Raw genomic sequence first — 25,963 nt, forward strand, 5'->3', positions numbered from 1 at the left:
GGGCCGCGGGGCGGGGGGGGCCCCGCCGCGCTCCGAAACCGTTAGGTTGTCTCCTGCGGCTCCTCTCCCCTTTCTCTTCCTGTCCAAATATTTTTAAATTTACGCGCCTTAAATAACAGTCTGATTTTATTTATTTAGTTTCCTCCGCGGGCTCTGCCACCGGTTCGCCTCGGCCCCCGCCGCCAGGGGCCCCAGGGGCGGCCGCCGCCCCGCGCCCCCCGCCCCGCTCCGCGCCGCTCCGCGCCCGCCCCGGCCGCCGCCGCCCGCAACTCGCACTGCGCCGTCTTTTTTTTTATTTTTTTCTCCCCATTCTCCCCCCCACCCCCCCCCTTTTCCCTCCCTTTCCTCCCTGCCCGCAGCCGGGACCGGAGCCTCCTCAGCGTACCCCCGATGCCTGCGCAGCCCCCTGCCGCAGTGAGTACAGCAAAGGGACCCGCAGCTCGCCGGGGGGGTGTTTATGGCACATGGTGCTGGGGCCCGGGCTGTGGCGGCGGCGCTCCCGCTGCACCTCGGGGCTCCCCCCCCCCCTCCCCCCTCCCCCAAGATTTCAGGGATGCAGAAGCATCATCTTCCAGCGCAGCGACGCAAAAGACAGAAAGAAGCAGGTTTATTTCCAGGTTTCCTTAAAAAATGTGAAGCAAGGTGTATCTGCCGGCCAGAGCTTTTCATGACCTTTTGTTACGTTTGAAAATTAGAGGCAGGCGAACGGGTGGCGGGGGTGGGGGAATCCGCGCTTCTTGGTTGCTGTGTCACAAAGGCGAGGAAATTCATCTTCGGGTGTAATAAACGACATGGCACGGTTGCGATCGCCAGCGGTGCCAAGCCGTGCCCTGCGGACCTCATCTGCAGAGCCCCACTCGGAAAAAAAAAAATTAAAAAAAATTAACTTCTTGCCATGGCACTGAGTGGTAAGATGGCTTCTTGCATTTCCAAGCAGCACCAAGTACAAATCGCCAGGGACGTTTTGCAGTGCTAAAGGTTGCTGCCTTTCATGTCGTACATATTCCCAGAACGTTTGAATTACCTTGCAGCCTGGTGTCAGTTACAATTGTGCGAGGTTCATCTTCAGGAACCAGGAGGAAGAGCTCTCTCCTCTGTGGGGCACTTTAGAATAACCTTGACCTTTCGTTAGTGCTTATCCTAAAAGATAAGTCATCCGGGGAAAGCAGGGAATGGGGCAAGGCACCTGCAAAAGCATAAGGGAAATGTCTCTATTTTTAAACTGGTGCTAAAATGGCTCCCTGAATCCTCCAAATCAAGGGACACCGAGGGGCTAAGGGACCAAGTCCGGAGCTCTGGCACAGTTCAGCTGGACAGGCAGAGGACCCTGTGTTATTTTCCTCAGCCCACGGTGCATTTTGTGCCGCTGGCCCAGCCGACCCTCCAGCTGCCCAAAAGGGCCAATTCCCTCTGAAATCAACTGAATCAGCCAAAAGTATAATCAGCTTTTCAGGGAAGTACAAGACCACTGAACCATGTTTCCCGTTGCATTTCTTTGTTCCTCTGTCACTGCTTTCTGATATTTGTAGAAGTAATTAGGAGGACCGCTGGTATTTAGGACTATTTTAAATTTTTTTTTAAAAAAGCTCCCTTCTGTGTAGGAAAGATGAAACGTTTTGCTTCCCAGTGCAGCCACTAAAAGGTTAAAGCTAATTCACAGTTCCCTGGTGGAAGTTTTCCTTCAGAGCAGATAGTGCCTATCAAGATGGTCTGTCTTTCTCCTGTTACACCCCAGAGGAGGAAAAAAGAGGCAGCATTTACGTGGCAACACAGCCCTCTTGCTCCTCGACATTAAGATGATTATCAACACAATGATATTTTAATGAACGCTTTTGTACAGGGAGCTAATGAAGGTTTAAAGCAAAAGATACACAGCACCAGCCACAATAAAACACAATGCCCTGTAGGAACACTGAGTATTCAGAAGCTTTTGGGGGTCTGACCCTAATGAAGCACAAGACCCACCCTGGGTACACATCGCATTTACATGCAGCATGTACTGCAGGCCGGAGTAAGGGCTGCTTATTCTGATACAATTTTCTGATGAGGGAGGATGGCATGTTTAGGCCTGAAGTTATTAATATCTGTTCTGGTGGAAATAGGGACATTTGGGCACGCTTTGTCAGGTGAAAAAGTGCTTTCTGCTTCGGATAGGTTACCACCGAGGGGATGTGCCACCGTGTGACTAGCTGCACTTCCACATGGGGCATGCCAGGGTGGGAGTGTATTGATCCCTCATGAACTTTTGCTTCTATTTAGTAAGGCTGGAGAACAGGCAGGGAAGATTTTCAGTCCACACTAGCTAGAATACCAGCAGGCCTGGAAAGCGAGCTGTTAATTGTGAATACTTCCTACAGAACGGATTTTTTTTAATTTTCTGAAAGGAGAAGTGAACTCTGCTCGAAAAAGCAGCTTTCTATCTGGACAGACCATAGTCCCTGAGGCTGTGACTGTAGGTACACAAACAAAGCTGTATTTAATCTCTCTTAAGCAAATTTTATAGGGAACATCTGTGAAAGAGAAAAGTGTATTTGTTTCATGACCACTGTAACTTTTAATAATATCACCTCCTTGCATCAACATATATGCTCTGAATAATGGGATGTCTGTGGATTTTTCAGATGTAATTTGTTTTAGCTCCTGCAAAATAAGGGCTGCAGACAAAAAGCTGTGCTACACCACGATATATTCACAGTATTCACAATCCAGCGCTGTATGCATATATTTGAGTTAACAGTTTCCTTCCTGTAAGAGCATTTTAATTTATAGGAACATATTGTTTTGTGTAAAGAAGGTAGTAGATAATTAACTGTATTCATTTAATCTAATTATAGGCCTCTGAGGCAAAAAGCTGACACTTTTCATTGTGGTATATTCAGAGAAGTTAATTGAAAAAACATTGCAGCCACAAGGCATAACATGCCCATCGTATATTTGATACTAATTCTTTTCTCAAAAATGGGATGAATCTGATGCTCGCTGGAGATAAGGATTGCTGTTACTCACTCGAGTAAAGCAAAGTCTGGGGAAGCTCGTTATGCAATGCTGCAGTGCACTGCAATATCTCTGCAATTCCAGAGCTAACCACAGACAGCTTAATTTGCCAAATTGCGAGATGGTTTTGTAATGTACACAAGTATCTATTACAAATTAAGAAAAGATTGAATGCATTTTTAGCTGGGACGTAGGTCAGAATCTGAACAGAGATCTGTTTCAAGAAGCAATGGGTCAATGTATCAGCTCCTAGCTCTGCTGCACCTTTAGGAGGAACCAAGCAGTGACAGCAGCCTTACCCCCAGGAGTTGTTATTAGGAGTGTAATTGGGGTTTTCAAGCTATCGAGATGACAACCAGATAAACAGACAGCAGCTCAACACTTGCAACTCCCAAGTATATTGTCAGTCCATTTGCAGTTTCAGAGTATTTTTTCCTATCACCTGATACATACCAACAACTTAATCTTCTGATAGCAGTGCTACTTTCATTCTCAAAAGGAAAGTAAAGCAGCTCAGCTCTGCAGAGCTTGCCTTCCAGCTGACAGAGGACATGACAGACCAAACGTGCTGCTGGTGGGGAAGCCTTTGCCATTTACATTAAAGAAATTCCAGCTTGCAAGCTGAATCATCACATTAGAGGCACATACAACTGTTTCCCCTTCCTTTATCACTCTAAGAGTGTAACTCTGGTGTCTCTGCAGCTCTGGCAGTACCTCGGGGCAGGACACCTCCCTCTCCACCTCCAGCTGCTGCTCTCTCTCCCTGGCTTCTGCTCCAGTGACCTCCATTTCTGCTCTGCCGGTGGGCACGTAGGGGCCACCCAGCGCGCCCAGCCCTCTCCACCTCTCTCTGCCCCGCTTTCCAGGTGCTGTTGTTCCTAGCTAGGGGGAGAAAAAACATGCAGAGGCAGCGCTGCCCATCCCTGTGATAAAGCATGATGCCTCATCACGGCGGTGCTGGTGCAAGCCCCCTTGGATGGCAAACACCCCCAGTGAAGGGCCATCAAGCCCAGCGCAGGGCCTGGCTTTGCTCTGCCAGCGAGAGGCATTGCTGGCAGCCCTACCTATAATTTCAAAATTACTTAAAATATTTTCAAATATTATTTTGCAGAAATAGTTTTTCCTGTGGTTAAAAAAGCAGCACATTGTGCTTCAGGCACTTCAAATGCTTGTTAACAACGTCAGAGGAAGCCTGAAAAGTGAACAGATAGCGATGTGCGGTCACCTCAGCTCTGGAGCTCTGGCTCAAGAGATCCAGAATATTTGATAAAGCAGCTTTCTAACAAGAAAAAAAGCGTGGGTATAGATGCTAGCCAGACCTGATTTCTATTCCTATACCATTACAGATAAATCAGAATTTGCATTGATGTCTGACTCAAAAAATCAGCCTGTTCTTAGAGTTCAGTCTGCACTCACACTCCTTCTCTCCCTTGATGCTCTTAACTGATCGTCCTCCTGCCTGGCTCCTGCCTTCTCCTCCTCCTTTGTGCTGTTTTGAGGTAACTCCCAGCTCTGGCTCTTCCACACTTTGTTTATCCACTTCTCCATTCCCTGGCTCCTGCCTTCTTGTGTTCTTCATGCCCTGTTTTCACCTCCTAGCTTCCTTTCCTTCATCTCCACATCCACCCTCTTATTTGTTCTTAATTATTTCCTCTGGCATCTTATCGTCATCTCCATTATGCTTATTAACCTCCTTACCTATTGTATCATACCCTTTCCCCATTGCCTAGCAGACTCTCATTATGTATATATGTATAATTTTTAAATTATTATTATTTTTTTGAATCATGAAGAACTGCTGCTACAACTGCTTTCTGTCTGTGATGTCCTATTGAAATCCTAGCACTGGTCAGTAACAGTTGTCTCCCTGGCATCTACTGCCTTCATCTCCTCCTCCTGCCTCTCGCTCCCTGCTCTCTCCCATGCTCTGCCGCTTCCAGGCCCCCTCCCAAACTCTTTCATCCTGGCCATCCGCGCTCCTTCTCTTGCAGCCTGGGCAGAGCAGAGGAAGGGGAGACATCGCATGCAGGAGGAGTGCATAGGTCGCAGAGTGATCTCTTAGGCAGGCAGGAGAAGAAATTGCAGAGAAATTGCCTGCTGCCTTGGGCAAAGAGCGTGCTGGGTTCCTGGGCTGGTCTGTGGAAAAGCTGCACGTGGTGCCTGCATGCCAGACAGCAGCCGAAGGCAGGGCGGGCTCCGTCAGCACAGGCTGATCTTTGGAAAATTTAGCTGCCAACAGCTAACAATTCTTAACTGATCACGTGCAAACTGAGATTTTATGGAGTCTCATGGGTTTGTTACATTTGGATGCACATCTGTGAAACCACAGCAGCGGTGCTGCCAAATTCCCAGTCGCTGCTGAAAAGGTACATGGGTGAAGCTGGACCGGTGATGGTGCTCCATTTCAAATGCCTTCTGTAGAGACATGGGGATGCTGACACTTCCGAATGAAGCAACCGGATTATTATTTTTTAATATGGGCAAAATATTTTTTTAACCTTGTCCATGAAAATGACTACAGTGGTTTAGCTGGGAACTGCCAAAAATGAAACCTGGGGCAGATGCTTGGCTTGGAAAATCCCAGCCCAAACAGTTACAAGCAACTGAAAACAAGATGTTACTGTGAAGCACTGGACAAGATCAAGCAGAGCAGTTCCATCGCTTTGGCCTGAATGTGGAAGATTTTTAAGTGACCGGTAATGAATTTCTTAGTAATAACTTTGTTGAAAGAAGCAGAATCCAGTCAGATTTCACATTTTTGGGTGAAGACACTTCCTCTGAAAAAGAAAGGTTATGATCCAGACAGAGTGCTCCAATGTGAAGGGGGAGTGAGTTGGGACTGAGACTGGGAGCACTGGGATTGAGGGCTGGAGCAGTTTCTTTGGCAACAAAACTAACTTGAAAGGTCTACAGAAGTGCAGAAAGAGATGATCAAAAAGCATTCTGTGGAGATGAAACGTTATGGAGACAGCAGAGGGAAGGGGGGGGGGGCGGGGGGAAGGAATTGCTTCTTCTGGGAGAGCATCAAAGCAGCAGAAAGGGAAGTCCAAATGTTTTGTTAGCTCTGGGGTTCTCAAACACCCTGGCTGTGCTCCGCATCTGTTGATGGATTACACCCACAGAGTAAAGCAGGTCCCCTCGTCCCCGTCCCCTTCCCCAGGGAAAGCAGAATCTAACAGGCCCCAGGGGTGCTCCCTACCTCCCGCTGCCGACTGACCGCCTTCATCCACAAACTGAGCACCGAGGCAGGTCGGGAGCTGCTCCGTAGGTGGAAAATTCCCTTGCCTGGCAATGGCAATGTGTGCCAGAGCAGCAGGCTGGATAGCCGAGGGTATTACCTGCTCCAGTCATCTGGCTTAAACGCTCCGCTGCATCCCTGCTGGAGATTGCAGGAGCAGGGTCAGGGCTGCAGCAGTTACCTGGAGTGCTCTTTTGCATTTGAAATTGTCATTCCATTTCTCTACTATCGATAAAAGGGAGTCACGGAAGTCCTTGCTAATACACGATGGACTGCCTGTTAATTTGCAAGCACATCCATTATTCTTTTGTCTTCAAAATTAATACTTTCAAATTCTTCTAGTGGATCGAATGGGTTGTATGTCACTTGACTATATGTTTACCTAAAAGATGTGCCCTAGCTTGAAAAGAAATTAATTCAGGAAGTCCTGTGGTCTTTGTTTTGCAGGAAGTCAGAGGAGGTGAAAATGGTGGTGGTCCCTCTGGCCACCTCACCCTCGTCAGCCTCCCTTCTAGGAGTTTAGCAGCAAAATTACACTAATGCTGTAAACTGTCTGTGCAGTTACAATATTCTGAAATACCTTGCACAGCCTATGTTTGAAGAAGTTAGGGTGCATTTAAGCAAAATGCTTTATGTTAATGATTACGATTATATAAATTATGGTCAAAATGGTGACCTGTGATAACACTGCATGGAGAACAGTATGAAATTAAAACTTATCTAATTTAATAAAAAATAAAATATCTGTTTTCATAAGCACAAAGCTGAAAATTCTTGCTAGGTGCTGTTGTTTGGCATACAAGTTCTTTTGCTTTTCTTGCAAGTGCATGTGTTCAGCATGTTTAGATTTCTTTTCAGGTTTAATATTAAGCCTGAGCTGGCAGTGCTGCGTTCTGGGACCACCGCAACACTGACATAGCGTACCTGACTCTCCCTGGCGTTTTATGCTCAGCACCTCCTTCCACTTGATACAGTTTCACTTTTTTTTAGCAGGAAAAATGAGGTTTAAGGATAGCAGAAAAATGGGCCTGACAACATGATCTAATGAACCACAAAGCAGCCTTCAAAGAGAAAAAGTAGCAGGAAGTTCTTTCATACCAGGTATTAAAAATAGCCGGCACCGAGTCCTGGAATGCACACAGCACTTATGTAACGATTTTTCAGTGACACGCATTAGGAAATATTCTCAGTAAATGTTTTTCCTTCCTAACACCCAGTTTACTTCTCTGAACTTTGGAAATTCTTCATATGGATGCTTCTAAGAAGTCTAAAATTATAACGTCCGTTTGAATAACCTATCAATTAGCAAGCCACGTAATGACACCATCTAATGGTACAATTGAAGTATTTGAATTTAATATACCATTTTCATAATGGTATATTAAACACACGATGGAATCCAATTTTTTCCCCCCACAAGTTAGACTGGATTTATTTCTGACAATGCAGTAACTCTGCACAGGAGGTACCAAAAGAGAGAAATCACTGTGGGTACATACCTTAATTAATAAGAATACTAGCTTTCTTGGAGCACTGAGAAGTTATTAACCAAAAAGGGTTTCTGGTTGCTAGGTGCCTTTTATAAATGGCAGGCATCTGTGGGGGATGCCTGAGAGGAGCGGAAGAGCTGTATCTGGCTTCTACCATGCTGAGGAAACGAAATGGTAAATTATTTTGAAGAACATCTTCCTCAGACTTTTTCCCAGAGCTTGAGCAGCTTTCCCAGAGGCCTAGGTGCTGGATCTTTGCAGGGTAATTTCAGAAAGTAATAAAGGAGACAGAAAATAATTAAAATCTAACTTTCGTATTTTCAGACCCCTATTGTTTTCTTGGATTACTCAATGTTCAGAACAAATCTGCAGCATCCTCTGCCTTTAGCAAGAGTACCATGCAAGGAGGGCAGTATCACTTTCTTGCCTGCCCCAAACCTTGCCTGCCTCTTCTGGCTTGTCTATAAAAACACACAAGCCCTACCACAACCTGTAGGCTTCCACAGCCACCATGAACTTTTCACTAACAATATTAGTTTCAATTTACACTTCAAAGACAGCAAAATTCCCTGATGTGAAGGCTCACACATCTCCCCCCCCCCCGGGCTAGTACCTAACTAACATACAGCATCAGCATTTCCCAGGTTGCCACATATCAGGATGCACCCAAAAGCACAATTATGGGCAGTTTTCATCACCCACTCATGTCAGGGATGGAGAGTGATAGGAAGCATTACAGAGGGTCAAATTCTGCCCATATTTTGGCTTCTACTAGTGAGTTTTTCTCAATTCATGTAATGCAGATTAAATACCAGGAGATCCTAAATGGTCAGATAGGACCATGGTAAAGCAATGTCAGTCTTTTTTTTTTTAAGATGAGCAGAACTTCACTCTTAGTGTTGGGTCTGGCTTTCCTGAGATGTCTTTAAAATATTTTCAAAGCTAAAAAAGCTTTTTTGTGGAGCAAGTTAAGCTCCACACTGTTCTTTTTGAGAACACAGAAAAACCTGGCCAAGGTACAATCAGATAAAACTTCTGATTTGTTTTCTCTTCTTACTGTTCTGCAGAATGACAGAATTTAAAAAATCCTTATCTGACATGTGAAAAAACTGTACAACAGTTAAAATATTTAATGATGGAAAGACACATAAATAATAAAAGCAGGAGAACAAGTTAGCCTCTTGTTTGATAAAATATTAAGAAACGGGAAACTCGTTTGATAAAATATTAAGAAACATCTTAATTGGCAGCCTGAAAGAAAATGAAACAGGGCATACTGAGTCTGTGTCAAAAATCTGTATAGAAGAAGAAGGAAGCGAGCATCAGAGCTGAGCTAAAATTTCTGCTTTTCAGAACGACAATTTTTTAAGATCAAGGTGCCTTTAAGGCCATAAAACGAAAGAAAAACTGATTAAATTATCAACAAATCCATATGCTTCTAGATGCTGTTATACAAATATATTTCTGGGAATCCAGTGCCTAAAGAGTAATTTGTGAATAAGTCAATACTTATTTTTCTACACTGATCCATAGGCAAGGCTCGAGCTGCCTGCGAGGGGAGGAACACTGCTTCATGCATAGTACCCAGCAGTGCTCCGCATCACAGGAACACTCTCATCGCTCAGCCCGATTAGTTTACACGAACTGAAGCAAAAAAACGTTCTGTATTTTCTTACATATTTTACAGCTATTTTCGTACAAGCAAAAATGCCTTAAATGAGACTTTCTCAGTTTTGAGGAAAGGATGTTTTAGAGCAAAGAGAGAATGACAGGCTCGTGTTAGATCAGACTTTTCTGCAAGCTGTGCTTCACTCAGTTGTTTGTGACTGTTTCTGAGTTTTATTGGATATACTCACTTTTCATACAAGATTTGCTGTCGCTGAATGTGATATTCGAGGTCAACATTGCAAATGTGGTTGTAAATGAAAGCTGCTATTTTGGCTGAATTTAAAACCTCAAGTCTTTTCTGTCCCTAAACAAACATGGGAAACCTTATTTGCATATTCAGAGGAAAAAATATTTCCTTCTTTTTCCAAAATTTGCTGTGATTTTCCTTTTGTTCACATACCTTTAGTCTCTTTGTTAAAGTTGCTGACATGTCTAAATTAACAACTCATACTGCTGTATCCACAAATGGGGCAAATTTGAGATGACCTATGAAAGCCAAAGCACAGCTCTGCCACACCGCATGCTCATTCCTTTCCAGAAGGATAGGGGTTATCCTGCAGCACCAAAGGCTGCACTTTTGTGGTGGGAAGAAATTCTGAATTTTACACTGTTTGCTGGCTGTGCAAAACCAAAGAATAGACAATACCATCTGAGCTTGGGACAATTAACAGGATGTCTTTAGAATATTTTTATTACGCTAATCTTTTCTTTTGCTTGAGCTGGCATTCCCCTCGAGAGGAAGAGAAATGATGCTGAGATGATTTACTATTGCAAATTAATTCTATGGTCTATTTCCTAAGCGTTTCATTTGGCCACAGCAACCTGTTTAACTCATCTGAGTTGTCAGAAGGTGACATAAAAGAGAGACCAAGTTCTTTAGAGGTGGCCAGTACTTTTAGAGGGATGAAGGGAAATTACTGCTTTTGTCCAAATAAAGCCTCTTCTAAACAGGGTAAGGGGAAATCAAGTAATTTAGCCTCACCAAAATTCATGCTACTTGAGATCTTCTGGAAATGTTGACTGCAGAGGAACTGTGGACTGGAACAGAAGACTGTAAAAAAAAGTCAAGCTTTATATGGCAAAAGCATATGAAACATATAGAAAAAAGTTTTTCCTTCTCACTACAGATAAGCCCCAAATTTGGAATGTAAGTTTGGGATAGGAATTGGGATAGAGACACCTGCTCAAAGCTGTGCCATCTACTTGCAAGGCAGCTGTCCCTACCTGCACCAGCACAGGTAAGTCCACGGCAAAAATGCAAATACATCAGGTCCCTGCTGCTTCCAAGTCAGCTGGTCTGAATTCGACCTTTTACAGTGTGGTTTGTTTTTTTCTTTTTTAGCTCTGGCACTCTAGGAAGCATTTCCATGTCTGTACCCCTTGTCTGAGTCCACTCCTGGTCTGTGGGCCTCCATGATGAAGCAATCCTGGATCCTTAACCTGCTGCCTCCGACTTTCCCAGCCTGCTGCCTTGGTTCTCCTCTCACAGCTGTAGGGATTTCAGCTTTTCAAAGTCCAGTTTGATTCAGTCTGTCAACACAGGAACTTATATTCGGCATAAAATCTTGTTGGGACCACAAAGTTATAATTTTATAGTTAAATACATCATGTTTTTCTGGGAAAACTTAAAGGCAGTGGATAATGGAGGCAGATTAGGATTTGGCAGTTTATCAGACTCTCAAGGAAACTCTCCCTGAGTAAATGCTCTTTCAGTGGGAATATTTACGGTTCAGGAAGCAACACTTAAAATTTTCCTTGCCATGAAAGAATTCTGCACAATCTCGTAGAAGAAGGTGGCGAGTTACCCCAAAGATGACTACCCTGGTTACTACCTGTAACGATGCATCCCTCTTCCATGAAACAGGCAGGCGTAAGAAAATACCTCTGACAGGGAATGACTCTTTGAGAGCAGGACATAGACGTTTTAGTTATAGGGAGCAGAAGACTAACAGACATGAATACAAATTTGCAGCGGATAAAACACTTATCCTGGTGCATTTTGAAGAAAATCTGTTCCCATTTTGTTAGCATGTCCTAGAGATGACTTCTTTTCAGAGAATTACCTTTCACCATTTTAGATTTCAGAGAAATACGATTCCCAGAAGTTCAGGGATTCTTTTCACTGAACTGACTTTGAAGAAAAGATCTGTTTCATTCTGTGCCTAGCCTCTTCCCTTTCTGTCTCCCCTTATCATGTTTGAGAAGCCAGTACCACCAGTGGCATCCACCCTGCAGGCTCCGTGCCCCTGCCAGCCCTGCAGACGGTGGGCAGGAGCGAAGCTCCTTGCAGGGACTGGGCACAAACTTGCTTTAAATATTACTGAAAAATCCTAATCTGAATCTCGGTACCAGATACCCATTCATTTATTAAAAGCAAATACAGCAGACAACTAATGGTGCGCTTTTTCTATTATTCAAACCTGCTGCTAACAATGAAGAAGATGATGTCATTCCCTGGATGTGACAAAGGACTAATATTATATGCAGTAAAAACAATGAGTCAACAGTTTCTATGCCCTTGAGGTCAAAGCATTCAACAGCTTGGAAAGTAGACTGTTCTTTTTGTGCACAGAACTTGTAGTTGTATATTAATACAAAATTTTTTAAAAGCAAGATATAATTTAAAAAAACACCCATATTTTTTCAGTTTCAAACAGGATTTTTCAAATTAAAAGTCCAATGGACATATCTTATAACACAAAGTAACCGATAAAAATTTTTCCCAGATATTTCAAGCATAATATTGCAAACCACTTTTTTTTTTTTTTTGGTCAAAAATACATCATCATCTATGTTAAGTTATCGTTTGTGTGATCTTGAGAGGCACTTTGCAATTCCCAGTAACATTAGTAAGAGCTGTGAGTATTAATACAGCAGCTAAATAATATGAAATGTTCCGGAGCTATTTTGTAATGGTCTGAAAGATAAGAAAGACCTTTAACATGGAATCATGGTTTGAGAGACAACTGAAAGCAAGGAGTCTAAGAACCAAAGTTTCCCAGATTTTCTGGGATACACGAGGTATGGGCCAAAACCTGGCCCTCTAACCACAGCTGCACCTCGCTCAGGCGAGTGCAAGGACACCTGGTGCCGACACAGATCCTTTCTTCAGTCAACCTAAAATCATTATAGAGGATTATTATCTTCCTCATACAGACAGTGAAACCAAAGCACAGAGAAGTGACAGCTCAAGGTCATTTAAAAGTCAGGAGAGTTTGGAAAAGAACCCAGATTTCTCAATCCCTGCCCAGCACTCTGCCCACTGGGCTTCGCTGCCTCACCGAGAATCGGCTTGATACGGCTCCTTTGTGAAACCAGACCTGATTTAACAACTTCCCAAAGTTTTCAATGCATCATATGGTTGTCAATAACAATTTTATTTTGTGGAAAAAACAGGCTTGTCTGATTAGATCAGGCTGCTGACACACGACCAAGTGCAAGGGAATCCTAGGCCAGTTGCAGTCACTGTTCCTGTTGCCCTTGCAGAGCACATTCAGGGACAGGTGAGCAAACCGGATTGTACCTAGATGGGCTTCTGTGTGGGACGAAATATCATTTTGCCTGCGCCAATACTAGCTGACAGTGTTTTGCCTTAAAATGAGCCTTAGTGTGGAATAAACAATATTCAGCATCCTGACCATTAATTGAAATTAAACCTCAGGCTCTGAATCCCAAGGAATTTCTTCTGGCATGCTGACAAAGGCTATGCAAAGTTTTCTCGGTATATGCTGACCTCTTTGTTGTGTCACCTAAAAAAACGGGTTCAGGCATAACTGGTACAGTAGTTCCCAGGCCCAGGTGATTACTTACCCAAAGTATGGAAGAGCACATCTGGCAGGGCTGCTGGTCAGCATCCTGGCAGCTTTGTTAAAGAGCTAAGTGCAAGAGGCATGGCTCCATTTGATCTTTAAACTCTGTGTCTTCTAATGCAAGAAACTCTTATCTTTTAGACATGTAAACGTTTAAACCCTAAAGGTATCCCAGGTGTTTCAGAGTTCAAGCAAGACGAGGAAGGTTCTGCATTGTCCAACAGCCACGAGGGCTGCAGGGCTCCACGCAGCTCCTTGCAAGCGACAGAACTCACGGGATTTTAACAAGGAGGGCATGCTAGGGCACTTCAGTTGAAACATACACATTTCCACGGAAAATTCAGTGACAAGTTGCTCTTATAAACTGAAACAAAATCAGACAAATTTGAGACAAGGCAAAATGAAGAGACTAAAGGAACTTACAGAACATCCTCTGGATAACTCGAGCTAATTACAAATCGTATGGCTTGTAGGGTCTGGTATTTTCATTTCCATTGCAATTGACCCTCCACAGTCTTCATTAAGGAAGGACACAATGATTTCGCTGTTGTGTAAGAGTGATGCAACATATGTGAAATCGACAGACATTAGAACCCCTTTTTGAAGTCACGAGCTATTTCTGCAGGCAGCATCTCTCACTGCTTAATGAAAGCCAGCGCCTGAACGCACTGCAGAGTCACGCGTGCTGCAGCCACGTTAGGTGTGGTGTTCCACAGAACACATGTGTTTGTTCCTTTCCCATGACTCACACAAATACAAATACATTGTATTAAAGTTATTATTGGTCTATTTAATAAATAGACCTATGAAGAAAAAAGTGAAACGTGGCTCATATCTTACGGTGCTCCCAGAAGGGATCTTTTCCTGACCTTTGCTTTTAAAGCCCTGATCCCAGCAACACGCTTTGAAAACTTGCATAACATTAAGTATTCCAAGTACTATTGAAGCTGCTCCTTTGTTAAACAGGATATTACAAGTTTAAACCAGGGACAGGGATTCCTACTCAGGAAAATACTGAAGGTCGTATTTAAAATTAAGCATATCTTCATATTATCTTGCAAATGAAAGCTTACCTAAGCAGGTGACACTTCCAAAAGAATACTATAATGAGCCCCCCCAAAAGCAAAGCCATATTAATATTAACTTAGAGGCATCAACCACACTGTTATATCAAAATTTTGCTAATATGAGATCTGACAAAACGGAAGTTCTGTTCAGCATTAGTTTGACTGTCAGCACAAAAATTTCAAACTAGTAGCATTTATAAATTCATAAATACAAATGTATTCTGAATGTTAAATAATCTAGATAGGAAATGACAAAAAACCTGTTAATGAAATTGTGCAGCATCATTAGGCTTTGGGCTGCTTTGCGTATGTGTTCATCACGTCGCCATTAGACCCGTTAGTAGGTCAATCCTTTATTATATGTTGCAGCGTCTGTTTAGAACCTCACTCTTAACTATCATTTCGACAAATCGATTTAAAAAACAGTTTACACAGTATAGCATGATATTATTGACCTGTAACAGTATTGCAAGCTCCAGGATTATGAACAGGAAAAGTATCAAATAGCATCAGCTCTAATTCTGATTTTATCCCACGATACAATTGACATCAGCCGCAGTATGGATATAGGTTTAGCTATGGCCCAGAGGTTTATATTTTTGGGGTGTATTAATTCGTTTCACAGTTTTACTGTTACTTTCCTCCTATATTAATACAGGCAAGAATGTTTCATAATATTAAAAACCACATCCCTGTTTAGCTGGAAGGCCTTTTGAAAGAACATCATATGCTGTCCTAAAGATTCCATAAAGTTAATCTTTTTCTTACTTTTCTCTTCCTAGGTAATTTTCTATTGTTGGTAGGAACAAGAGGGAAACTTTAGACCAAGTTTAATCTATTTTCCTATGTGAAACAAAGTAAGAAGTAGGCATAGCATGCATAATATCAATGTTTTGTCAGTTAAATGTTGTCTGTGGAGAAGGGGTTGGCATAGCAATTCCAATGGATCCTCCTTCCCTCTTCTGGACACATCCATACCCACTTCCAGGAGGGAACTTGGGAGATCCCTGGTTTGATCAGTATTTTTCCTAACTGCATAGTCAGGTCTGAAGCCTATGCTGTTAAAGAGAAATGGTGCGAGAGGCTCTGAGAGGGCCCCAACGTACGCCACCTCCGATGACCCCAAATCCCGCATCCCAGGAGCAGCAGCAGATGCCTTTTTTTCCAGTCAAGGCTGGAGCCAATCTGTTCCTGAATGGCAAGACAGGGTTGGGGGTGTTGGGTGGAGAACAGGCCTGTTCCCGAATCCTAATACTAGACCAGCAAGCACAGAGGGACTCAGGTAAATGGGAATGGTGGGTAGGCTTTCCTAGCGAGCCGAAGGAACAGGGCAGGATTTTAGATGGGATAATTTTTCCTGCTGGAATACATCATCTGCCCGATCAGTTAGAATTATTACCCATGCAGAGCATTCTACATAGCTAGAAAGTTATTACTCATTCTCAATAACAGAAACCCCGCACTGTGGTTTCAGTGACACACTGACAATTTATTTTGATCTTTCGTGTATTTTTAGATGGAGCTGTACTGTCTCCTTCCTGACCATGGATCAGAGTCCATACTGAAAAAAAATATTTTTAAAGCGATTAAGAATAAAAGTTCATGCGAATTTACTTGTAAAGGCTGGCTATGGCCTCCTGTAATGAATTGGCTTTTTTCCCCAGAAGTCTTGCTCAGTACTAATTAGGAAATTGCCTACTTTCTTTTGTAAATGCTGTATTCTGTCAGAGTTTTTTGACAATAATAAAATACTGCCTTTTAAACAGGAGTGGATGTTATCACTTCAAATGTGCTTATATGTATTTCCTGCGCTTAGATACAGCCTAGCAATAACAATACCACAATTACCAGAATGTATAATCTATAGTGCAGCCCTGTGTAAATCAACACATAGCTGAAGGAGTCGCACACATCCTGCAGGATACCACTGCCGTTCTTGATTGTTTCCGGTTAACGCTGTGCATCTGCAGGATGATTTCTGAGATGTGTGCTCAGGCTGACTCCTTATTTTGACTACTGGAAGTAACCACCTTCTAATATTTAATGGGACCTAAATATAGATTTAGGTATAGACATAGAGCTGAAGCGTATTTTGTTCACGGTTGACTATATGGGAAACCACAAAACCAGACTTAAGAGGAAAAACGGTTTTGATGTTTTAAAAATGCTCAGGGATTTCCAACAAAAATGCAAAATCATTGTAAACATTGCAAGGGCGAATGTTCAGGATTTCAGTTTGGTTGTTAAATTACTAAAATAATGCATACCTGGGTTTTACATACGGTGGAAACTTAAATGTATGATCTGAGATGCTCTGCCATTCCCTTTAGAATTAAGCATCATTTCTTCTTTATGTAAAATATCTGAAAAATGCAGACTTTTGAAAGTAATTTTATGAAGTCAAAGAAAGAGCTTAGTCCAAACTAAAACAGAACTACATAATTGTAATTGCAACACACACTGCAGCCATACACTGAGAACTATCTTACAGGAATACTCTGACCAAATGCCACTGTCACGATTCAGTTAGTCCAAACTAACTACCTGGACTGACTGGCTCAGAAATTAAATCTAGTTGACCTGTTCAGTGACTTCGTACTTTTAGCTAGTTCTCTGACTTTTCCAAACAGATGTTCAAACTGCTGCAAAGTTTTAAAATACTGTAAACCACTTCAAAATATAATTTTAAAATATGATCCTTTAAAAAAAAAAAAAAAAAAAAAGTGGTGGCAGTTGTGTTATTTGACAGCTTCCAGAATTGGACTCCATAAACTTCTGACTCTCGTTCTGCTTTAGAGCTGGGAGTCAGACCATCTTTCATGGGTATTTATACTTTCCACCGAGTCTCTTACAAGCCACTAGAATTTCAGTATGTTTTAAAATAATAACATAGCAATTTAGAGAAAATATGTTACGCAAACCCTGTTATTTTTCTCTTTCTGATACAGGTCTACCATACCAAACAGATTGCAGCAGGAAGCAACAGTCAACACAGTGCTTTTAAATTATCCCTTTTTCTTGCTGCTTTTGGTACAAAATAACATGATGAGTAAATGACTATCTCTTGCAGAAGCTCATAGGGTGCTTCAGCTCTTCTGGGACACGTAAGTCTGCTACAAAAGAGTGTAGCCGTTCAGATCCACACGAAGAACTTCTTCCTGTAAAACTTACTGACTTTTCTGTACTGGGTGGTTAATTCCTGCACATGTTTTACATTCCCTGTTATTGCCTTTTATTTTCTCTAGTCTGCCTTGTGTAGAAAGATGCTCAGAAAGTTGCTCCCCTGTCCTAAATGCACTTTGGTATGGCTGCTTTTCTAACCATGATTGAAGAAAAAAAAGACTACTACTACTAAATTTTACCTGTATATACCAATCCAGCTGTTTTCATACCAGGTTCCTCTGTGCACTTTGTACCCCTCTGGAATTAATAGTCAACTGTACATTATCATATGGCAGGGTAATAGTGAAGCTGGCTATCCCTGCAGGCAGGAAAAGGCTCTGAAAATCAGGCTGCAACGTGCCACAGCCACACCCTAGGGTGACTGCGTGGAAGCTGGCTTTGTTAAAGCTGGGGATGAACTATTCTGCTTGCCTGGATGCAGGCGGACTCCTGTGGTACTGCTGCAAGGACCGGGCGTACATCTCCTTGTGCTCCCCATGAGAAAACACATTGGTGGGGCACGGCCTCTGCACTGGTAGCTCTGCTAGGACATGCGCAGCTCTGCTGGCCTGAAGTGTTTACAGATCCAGTTCTACACTCTTCCTCAGCCCGTCTGCTTAACCCTGAGCTGCCTCTTCATCTCTGAGCACGGTTTTGGACTGTCACAGGTGTGGGGTGTTGCTCCCACGCAGACAGCAGGCAGACACAGGAGCGATTTAAAAAAAACAAGCTTGCAAACCTGTGATGTCCTTAGAAATGCAGATGATATCATGCTTCTAAAATAATTATTCATTCATTAATGATGCAGATACGTTAGTTATAAAGGGCAGGCAGAATTATCAAATCATATTTGTGTTATTTATTGCTAACTTTTTAGCTGTGGCACCACCTTGTGGACATTACTCCATGGAATGAAAAGGTGGCTGGTGGCAACAAAAGCAGCTGGAACAGAGCAGGCATTTTTGAAAAACGACAATTATATTCACACATGATTTGCTAAAGCAGCATAAAATAACTAAATTAAAAACCGATTCCTAAAAATCCCCTCATGAAACAAAATGTATAATAAATACTGTCATCAGTGCAGTTTTTACCAGCTCTTCTGAGCATCGGCCAAGAAGTGCGGTAGCCTTCAAAACTATTTTTGTTCCTTCTTGATTGATTAACTAGCAGCATCTGAACCCCAGTCCTGCTGTTGCTGTGCAAACAGACACGACTTGTGCACGTATCCTAAGCAACACGACTTGCAAAATCAGAACCATAATACTGAACACATGGAGAAAACCTTAGGTCCTACTCCATAAATGTAAACTCAACAGTGAGATTAGTGTCCAAGCTAAGCCGCAAGGAAAATAATCTCCGACAGAGATGAACTGGTGGATCTTTTAAATGCTTGCTGAAAAACAAAACGAAACAAAAACCAAATTTAAATTCCACTCTGTTGACCATTAGATTCCCAGAACCTTTCACAATGGAGTAACAGGGTGTTACTGTTCGGAGTACTCCATCTGCTACATGGGCGAATCAGTAAAGCACAGAGGAGTCAGAATTGTAAAGAGGAGATCTCCAGGTTGTGTACAGCCTATATCCAGCCTGCGTGTGCTTATCTGTATTCCCAAGGTATTAAGCTTGGGAAGCATAATAGTAAACATTGGATTGCGTTTTCTGTTTCAACCTCTTCAAAAAGTAACTGCATGCAACTTGTTATTTACGTATCTACATTTGCTAAGCATAAAGGGAAGGTGGAGGAGAAGACAAAGACTTGGACCAAGTTTCTCCCCTCCTGGATCGTCAACAGACTGTGCTGAACTCTGCCTGGAGATCTCATGTGCATAAACCCTGGTGGAGAAGAGCAGCTTCTGTGTCTCCGGCATAGTATTGGGGGACAGACCCCTCATCTCATGTCTCTTCTTCAAATATGTGCCTTCACAAGCCAAACACTTCAGGCCCTTGGACTAACCAGTGACCATACCACAGTCCCTTCCCAAAGTCTCCTTAGGAGTATATGAAAGTTCACCCACTGGAGCATTTCCATTTCTAGTTTAACTCTCTGACAAATATGTAACTATTAAAGCAAGGCACGGAAACCCTGCAGCCTTCAGCTGAGAAAACATCTAGCTGTCTCGGTTGAGTATTTTTTCCTTGTTAGACAGTATCTCTTTTGAAATGAAGTTTGCACAAGTTTCTTTCTTCTTACCTTTCCTGGATTTGTGTGCATTCACAAACTGTTCCCAATTCATCATCACAGTGATAGGAATAACCAGTAAATCAAGTTTTTGATTTGGCAGCCTCCGAAGCTGCTCCACAAGTGTCCACTGCCGTTGCGCCATTTCTAACTGGAGTGTTACAGCAAACATCACAGTTCATGAAACTGAATGAAATTAATAAACACAGGTAGTTAAAAAACTTACAGGGATGCCTGCTGAACATCTAAGGTAGCTTTTAGAAGAAGCGGTCTAGTGTTGAGAAGACCAAACCACTCTGGGAAGAAGCCAAGCACAGAACGTCTCAGCCTAGCCACAATGACATCCTGAGCACCGCCAGCCAGGGAAGAGAACTCGTCTCCAACGGAGTCTGCGGATCCTGCCCTAAGCTGGGGCTTACTGGGTCTTGGTGACACGTTACTCACACGCATTGCACAATATAGTACATAGTTCTCTATTCTTACAGTTTCGTATCTTCAGTAAAGGAGGTAAATAACCACCGCTGCCACCCACTGCTGCATAGTCTCGGCAGAAGGGGGATGAGGAGTACAGACAGCCAAGGCATTGGTGTGGCCTCTGAAGACTTCTAGCTGAAAATAATCTGATTTACAGGTTTTGAACCGAGAAAGAAACCTAGATGACAATGAAATTCAGAGTCAAATCTACTCTTTGTTAAATAACCACTTCCCATAATAATGTTCGTGGTCAGAGAAGTTACCAGCTGAAAACTGAAGACTGAAGGAGATGACAGGAATAGAGTTAAAATAGCTAAAGCAACCTCCGAGGTAGTCCATTCCATAATAATGTCACCCTGAAATAGATTATGAAGAAAGATCAGAATATACATCAATACAGACTTTTCAAAAGTTAGTTTATTAAAATGTTATGTAAAGCATTTAAATATATTGTTTGGTATAAAGTCTATACCAGAAAACACTGGAAAACCATACTTAGCTAACATAGCTAAACATATACCGAGATGGCTGGGCCAAAAGAACTTTGGAATTAATGAAAGAAAGTTTAAGCAGAAAATAGCAATGTACTTTTTAAAGGAAACACTTTCATTAATGACGAGAAATGATGTGATGTCATACCTGTTTGAATTCCTGGGCCATCTGAAACAGAACAGTCTGAACACAGTGGGTGCTGTTACATACAGTAACGTTATTTTCACATTAAGCTTTTAAACTTTCTTGTTTATGTAGGTACCTTGAACCATTTATCCTTCATTCTAGAGCAGACACTACTCTTGTTGGAACCGGTGTCTTTCCTTTGGGAATAGCAGTATTGCCCCTGTTTTATGAAAGAACAAAGAGTAAAATGTCATTTTTCCCCTTTATTATGTCATAAAATTAAACTATCTTTTAAAATATGACAATACAATTTTTACAATATAGATCTTCTTAGAATTGTCTCTTAGAAACTAGTTTTTTGGGGTTTTTTTAATTCTTCAGTTAACAAATTTTTGTTTATTCTTCCTCATCTCAAAAAGATGAAGCGTTTTATGCTGGTAAAATATCCTTTAGTATCTTCACGTAATAAATATTACAGTTATTTTGCTTTTTGTGCTCAGTAATTCCCCAGTATAAGAGCACTGTGTGGAAAAAATAGAGGGCTCATAAATTTGATTGTGGACTATTAAATTTATTTTCCATTTAACTTAATTGTTGCTGAAAAAAATAAGCCGTTTGCTACCCCTTATTCATACCGAGTGCAGAGATTCTCCTTAGGCACCATCAATGTAATTCTGTTCCCTGTTGCAATCAGTTGCACTCGTGCAGCCTCATTAATGGCCCTGGATGTATTTGGATGGAAGTTTTCATCCAGAAAATTGCAGCAGTGGTTACTGTAAACCTGGGGTGAGTGGTACAGAAGAGACCGTGCCAAGTCTATTCTTATATATAACTCAGTTTATAAAAAATATTTTTCACCTTCTTGATCAGGTGAAAATGTTATTTTGCATCCATCACATTCAGCTGATTTTACTTTTAGAAAAGAAGCTAATAAGCTGTGTGGTAAAAATAAACTTGTATTTCCAGAACCATATTTTCTCCAGAGACTTGGAACTCCCTTGAATGTTTTAATTATCTCCTTCCTGAAAGTCAACCAAGTAGCACGGCACTATATTAAAATAATTTTCTTCAGGTTTCTACAAGAACGGATTTCTTGCTGAATTAGCATATCAACTGCAAAACCAACTTCCACAGCACTGGTGACCTTATATCACTTAGCGTATTACAGAAGCTAGACAGAAACAGCTTCAGAGGTCTGTAACAGTTTAAAATTATTTGGTATAAATCCACTTATTAAACCGACACATGTAAGAGACAAGCCCCTGAAATTTTGGTGCTAATCTGTACGACTTAAGGTCAGATTTCTACATTTTTAAATGCCATACCCCACGCAGAACCGCAGCGGGTACGAACAGAACATGGGATGGAACCGGCAGAAAGCTGGTCAGGCTAGGGAAAATCCTGGGAGGGAGGGAATGGGGGAGAGAGGAGCCGGCAACCCCACGGTAAGACTGTGGGGTGCCCAGCCCTTGTGCTGGGGGATAAAGGGGGTTCCTACCCCAGGGAGAAGGGCAATAAACCCTCAACGTGAAAGTTTCAGGGGGTTGTTCAACAAGGAAAGAATATTGAGGTGACAGGCAGAAAGTCTGCAGAAAGGGATGGATAAATGCAGCCCTCTCTGGTCCAAACGCAGAACCTGTTTGGTCTACAGAGAAACAAAGCGCACTACTCCCTAGCTACCAAAAGGCAAGGTAATATTAGTAAGTTATTTAATACTTTTTCCAGTAAGCGAAGGTTGCATAAGCCTCTATGCTTATTAGACATTAATTTCCTGTATTACTAAGAAATGGGTGACTTGGAGCTATGCCAGGCTTGGATGGATATAATAGGCTATAAATTTATAAAAGGAAAACAGTAGAAGTAGGAACTGCTGCTAGAGGTGTCCATTTAAAGTAAAATGCTCCCCACTGAAAAACCCCCACCCCACAGAGACTACGGCAGTCAGAGGAGACAGGCTGCAAAAGCGTTAAGTCAGGGAAAAGTGGCAGCAGAAGATTGCAACTCATGAGTAAGCGTATTTGACCTTCACATGTTATTTATGTCAGAAGACTTGATTTTTGTGGTTTCGGGATGGGTTCATCCATAGCAAAAATCTGCTGTCTTCTAATAATTATCACAGGTGTTACTTATACATTTATGTCTTGGTCTGCCAGACCCAATGTGACTCCGTATACTGATGATAAAGAAACAGGTTATTTACTTAGCGTTTCATTTGCTGAAGTGCAAAATATCCAATCAAATGCTTTATAATCTATTTATTTCCTAATTCCTTGTGCAATGTTCCTCAATTTCTTGTTTTGCAGAGTATTTCCCTTTTTCTTAGAGGCAATATGAAAGACGAAGAGTTTTCAAAAGAAGGAGGATCTGGGAATTCTCAACACTACAAGTTAGGTTCTTGGCATTTTCATGATGAAGCAGCACAGGTAAATCTTCCTATCACTATTCAGCTGATCTAAAAAAATACATTATCTTTGTCTTCCCATATAAACCTTGTCTATTAAAATATGAAAGCCAGATTTAAATTTTATCTTTGTTCTATTCTGAAGGTGCTGTACGAATAGTTACAAGATAAATGCCTTAGAATATGCAATGTAATTATATATTTTGATTTCACCTTGCTCAAATTATGATATACTCAACTCCTTGAGACACAGCATGTGCCTGTTACTGAAGGAATATAACAGAATACATTGCAGTTTGTTAATATCAGCACTAGTAAGGAAAGAAAGCATGCAACAAACCAACAAACAAATTCTTCACCATAAAGCACCAAATAGTCATTTCTAGAGTAAAGGATATGGTACGATTTTCTGGAGCAAGATTAAAATAGGCGTTCAGCTAGAGAGAGGTTGTTACCACCTGCAGTCCAGCTGAAGCGAGAGATCATTGTGAGTATGCAGTGTCATTGATAGTAAGACTCAAGTCACCTCTGCGTTTGTATTTTTAAGTCAAATGTCACTCTGCTGAGACATTCACAACACTTAGCAGCTCCCATTATGCCTTTCCTGGGCCTCAGGCACCTGGGTGTATTTCCAGGGTCACAGCCTTGGCTTTCTTCAGGATTTCTAGAGACAAGTTCCAGCTAAAATGCTGACAAGGCATAAGCAAACTGCTCCAAGTATTCACAGCATGACCGAGGTCAGAAGCACCTCTGGACATCACCCAGTCCAAACCCCAGCTCAAAGCAGAATCATCCAGAGCAGGGTGCTCAGCAGCTTGCCCAGTCTGGTTTTGAGCAGCTTCAAGGATGCCAACTCCACAACCTTTTTGGATAGAGGTCTTTACGACAGATGCTCCAGTCTCCTAATCATCTTCACGGCCATCTCCTACACTCGCTCCAGTATGTCCGTGTTCTTCTAGTTGTGGAGCGCCCAGAACTGGGCACAGTACTGTCACTGAAGCCTCACCAGTGCTGAGCAAAGGAGGAAAACTTCCTCCTTTGACCTTCTGGCAATGCTCTTCCTAATGCAGCCCAGGATGCTGCTGACCCTCTTTTCCAATATGTATGTTTACAGCTATAAGAGAATTCTAAGGACATGATTAGTTTTATATTTCCAGGGCCTGCTATATATCAGGGAAATACAAACTCTATTACTCTGCTAATACATGTTTTATGTCAGTATCAGGGATTGTATTTATGCTCTTGTTACATTCTTTTCCTAAATAACTGGCCCATTAAAACCAGTTGTTTGGGATGACTGTATGCTGCCCTGTAAAAACATCTGTGCACAGATGTCTAAAGGTAACACTGAAAACTTCTAACAATGCAAATCCAGGTACCTTCATAGGAATGCAGGCATCCTGGAAAACTGCAATTCTAAAGAACAGGAATTCTCAATTTCATCATGTTGTTAGAGTTGAGATCTAAAGATAGCAGATGAATTACCATTGTGTTTAACTCACAGATAACCTTTTTTAGCAGTAACACCCAGCTCAGGAACTCCCACAGTTTCCAAAAGCACTCCATACTGTTTCAGGAGCCAAAAATCCAGTTCTCCCTCACGTATTCCCGAGAACCTTCCACTTCCTCTGCAGCTGCCACAGTGCAACTGTGGACAATACACTTATGTATTGACAACACACAAATTTTCTGTGGAGAAAGGTCCATAGACTTTCCAGTGGGTCCTCAGGCAGCCTAAAGCAATAAGATGTTCTATCAGATTTGTTTGTCTTGGCAAGGAAGAGAGCAACCTTGTTCTTGAAAAATCCATGTTTAGTTCCCCATCTATAAACAATTTTCATCAGTTCTTCCATCTGCAGTATATGTCTTTGTTTGGCAAAATATTTGCAGTGTTTCTTGTTATACATGTCAAATTGTTTCTGTTCTGCATGAGCTACGATGACTTAAAGGACCAAAGCTGCATGTGGTGGAAGGAGTTTGCTCCCTCTGAATCCAGTGGCACCCTTACTGTCTGGGTCAGTCCGTGATTTCTTTGCATTTCTCACAGTCTGTGACTGCAGAAGACAGGAACAATTAGGCACAGCAAAACTCCTTGCCGTTAGTGACATACCAGTACGTGAGCCAATACGCAGTCTAGCTAATGTCCTTTTACCTTCTGGAATAGTTTAAAGCAGGATGAGAAATATTCTCCCCAAAATACACAAAGTCTTTTCCATCCTTTTTCCTATAAAGCTATGCCAAAAAAAGCGCCTTTTGACTCTTCAGCTAACATGCTCAAAAGAAAACTCTGAGACTGGCAAAACCCCACAATATAATTAGCACTGTGCTGGGATTCAGATCATTATTATGAAAAGCAAACACCTTCCATACCACTCCCAGCTCTCACGTATCCGTGCTGAAACGAGGGCAAAATTTCGATGCTAGGAAGCAGAGTAGCTCTTCCCAAAACAACACTAAGTTGGCCCAGGTGGCCACAACCTGCACTATTTTTCACAGACTGACTTTCAAAGTGCCTCATAGCTGCCTCTCGGTCTCAGAGATGTTGAATATCTTTCTCAGCTTTTTCCAATGCAGACCAGATGTTGTATTGTGATAATTCTCTCATGGGCCTTTTCCATTTTGACTCTCCATCTACGCTAGGGATCCAAAGAGACATTACTTGAATAACAGGAACCATAAAAGAGCCAGGAACTTATAAATTAAAACATAAACATTAATTTGTTTTCCAAGATACAGATGTCTTTTGTCAGCTCAAGCCTTGATCTCCCCACCAGTTACAAGCAGCAGTTGTTCTGTGGAGGCATGCACTGGGAATCAGCCAGCGGGCATTAACTTTTGGTTCTGACGGAACTGGGGA

The 25,963-nt window shown here is 42.1% G+C and overlaps 1 long non-coding RNA gene across 4 annotated transcripts in view; it reads right to left on the minus strand.

The window, feature by feature from the left end:
* Positions 1–592: 592 nt before the first annotated feature.
* Positions 593–25,963, minus strand: part of LOC121095298 — a 36,834-nt gene continuing 11,463 nt past the window's right edge. For 2 of the 4 annotated variants that reach the window (XR_005830058.1, XR_005830055.1), the window contains 4 exons: positions 10,768–25,956; positions 10,373–10,441; positions 1,025–1,186; positions 593–856 (listed from right to left, as the gene is read on the minus strand). This is a non-coding gene — a long non-coding RNA (uncharacterized LOC121095298). The remainder of the gene's footprint in view (positions 857–1,024; positions 1,187–10,372; positions 10,442–10,767; positions 25,957–25,963) is intronic. The other 2 variants (XR_005830056.1, XR_005830057.1) reach the window with 2 other exon arrangements.

Source organism: Falco naumanni, chromosome 11 (genome assembly GCF_017639655.2).
Source record: "Falco naumanni isolate bFalNau1 chromosome 11, bFalNau1.pat, whole genome shotgun sequence".
Classification (NCBI taxonomy): domain Eukaryota; kingdom Metazoa; phylum Chordata; class Aves; order Falconiformes; family Falconidae; genus Falco; species Falco naumanni.